Source organism: Borostomias antarcticus (assembly GCF_949987555.1).
Source record: "Borostomias antarcticus genome assembly, chromosome: 18".
Classification (NCBI taxonomy): domain Eukaryota; kingdom Metazoa; phylum Chordata; class Actinopteri; order Stomiiformes; family Stomiidae; genus Borostomias; species Borostomias antarcticus.
In genome coordinates this window covers 2983273-2985772 of record NC_140251.1, presented here as the reverse complement: position 1 = coordinate 2985772, position 2500 = coordinate 2983273, and the positions used below count along the sequence as shown (strand labels likewise).

Below are 2500 nucleotides of genomic sequence, written 5' to 3'. Positions count from 1 at the left end.
TGTTGCACATGTGTGTGTAGCTACAGAGATTAGGGAGGGTGTTTATAAGAGCTTCAAAGCATGAGACCACTAAAGCTGTCTACACCATCTGTAGGAGAGTGTGTGTGTGTGTGTGTGTCTGTGCGCACGCTTGACCCAATCGACTCTCAGACCTACAGTAGTCCAGTAGCAGACCCATGTGTTTACAGTCAGGGAATGGATCATAGCTGGTCATCCTGTAACACATAGGGTCAGATACTGGAGAGAGCAGACCACGTCTAACATGTACCCTCAAAACAAGAAGCTAGCAGAACTTTGTCTCCTGAAGAGGTCGAAGGTGATTGGGTGATTTGTGGTGATGATATTGTGAAGGGATGAAGGGGACTTTAACCACACCCCTCCAGATATGAATCGTACTGCACTAGGCCTATTGTGTTCTTAGGGACAGACTGGGAATAAGAAGAGTGATATCTGATAGAGACATGCTGACAGTCTCTTTCTCCAGACCTGTGAGTGTGAGTGTGTGTGTGTGCGTGTGTGTGTGTCAGTGGGTGAGTCTGCTTTTATGGCCATGGGTGTGTGTGAGCTATTATCATCTATCCTCCTGACTGGAATTGTACACACACATGTAAAGTACGCACGCACACACACACACACACACACACGCACACACACACGCACACACACACAATGGCATGGGCGCACCAGTAGTGAATGGGTTGAATCAGACACACCCATGCAGATACTGTAAACACAGACCGAAGGTCATGGCTGAAAGCCTGCGGGCCCCCAGGGACCCCGGGAGGAGAATGGGCCCCCAGGGACCCCGGGAGGAGAATGGGGGCGGGGGGAACCCTGTTCTGAGGATGGAGAGAGAGACCGGTTCTGAGGCCGGAGAGAGAGACCGGAGAGAGAGACTGGTTCTGAGGCCGGAGAGAGAGAGGCCCCGGGGCCTGTTCTAGGCCGCCCTTCAGACAAGCGCTGGACCCGGGTTCGCTCTAGGGCCTATTGTGTCCCAATAAAGGCGGAGCTCTCGTCCCGTCCGGCGTGTTCACAGGGTTGCCATGGCGACAGCGATCCAGTCTGTGAGCACTTCCTGTTGTTTGTGTTTTGGTGGCATTCTGAGGCGGTGGGGGGGGGTGTAGGGGCGGGACATAAGGTATAACACAGCATCATGTCACAGAGGGGCAGTCTATTCACTAGGGAGCCAGGTACAACAATATACCCAGGACGTTCCAGCAAAAGTTACAACTTTTCCACTCAGCGGCCCAACGAGGACCGGTCACTGCTACTGACCGACAGCACCTAGAGGAACCTGTTTCTCTCACTCTGCCCTGCTTGCCAGTCAACCGGCCCATAAAGCCCTAATCTCTGGCTAAGTGACTCAGAACACACTAACAAGGCATTTTAACGGTGTGTGGTTTAGTAGTAAATCTGTGTGCGTGTGTGAGAGAGAGGGAGAGAGAGAGAGAGAGAGAGACAGAGGGAGAGAGAGAGAGAAAGAGAGAGAGACACATAGTGAGAGGGAGGGAAGGTGGGTTTGGGGTACAGCAATTAAACATCCCCAAATAAACAGGCCTCAGAGCGTCTAGTTTAGTCACTACAGGATGTCCCCTAATAAAACAGAACTGATGAGACATCTGCACACTCACACACGCACGCACACACACACACGCACACACACACACCAAACCACCACAGTGACAAAAGTAAAGAACAAAATCATCATTTCCTTAGTAGAACAGTTTGAGTCCCTGATCTTGGTCACCTACACTGACTCACTGGTTGGTGGTGTGGTCTGACCAGTTGCTCAGTCAGAGGTCAGGGTTCACGAGGACTGGTCATGTGACCTAGGATGCTTATCTCCCTGCTCCAGAAACATTCAGTTTCAATTAGTGGATGTAAGCCAGGGTTCCTGTCTGTCCGTCCCTGTTTACGGTGCCAGTCTTGTGCCAGTGTGTCCTCCTGAGCGATGAGGACAGTCTTGTGCCAGTGTGTCCTCCTGAGCGATGAGGACAGTCTTGTGCCAGTGTGTCCTCCTGAGCGATGAGGACAGTCTTGTGCCAGTGTGTCCTCCTGAGCACAATGAGGACAGTCTTGTGACGTTCTACTGACAAATGTAATCCAGTAACCCAACTACTCTTTGGTCAAACTCCTTTAGACACAATCCCCCCATTGTCGGAGAGCAAATACTCTTGGAATGGGAAGGTCCAGTGACTTTCAGTGTGTGTGTGTGTGTGTGTGTGTGTGTGTGTGTGTGTGTGTGTGTGTGTGTGTGTGTGTATGTGTGTGTGTGTTTGAATGGACAAGGGACCATGTGAACATTTAGGAGATGAGATGCCTGACGTACTACTGTACAAAAGGGTCTCATCTCTCCTTGGGGTGTGTGTGTGCCCTTGTGCCTGTGTGTGTTTGTGTGTGTGTGTTTGTGTATGTGTGTGTGCGCGCGCATGTCTGTGTGTGCCAACAAACTGCATCAAATGCATCCTTTCATGGTGTCTGAAGCTGATTGAAGAGATAC

The 2500-nt window shown here is 51.0% G+C and overlaps 1 protein-coding gene across 1 annotated transcript in view; it reads right to left on the bottom strand.

The window, feature by feature from the left end:
- frmd4a (FERM domain containing 4A) overlaps positions 1 to 2500 on the bottom strand; it is a gene marked incomplete at both ends in the record, with an annotated part of 68995 nt that overhangs the window by 16938 nt on the left and 49557 nt on the right.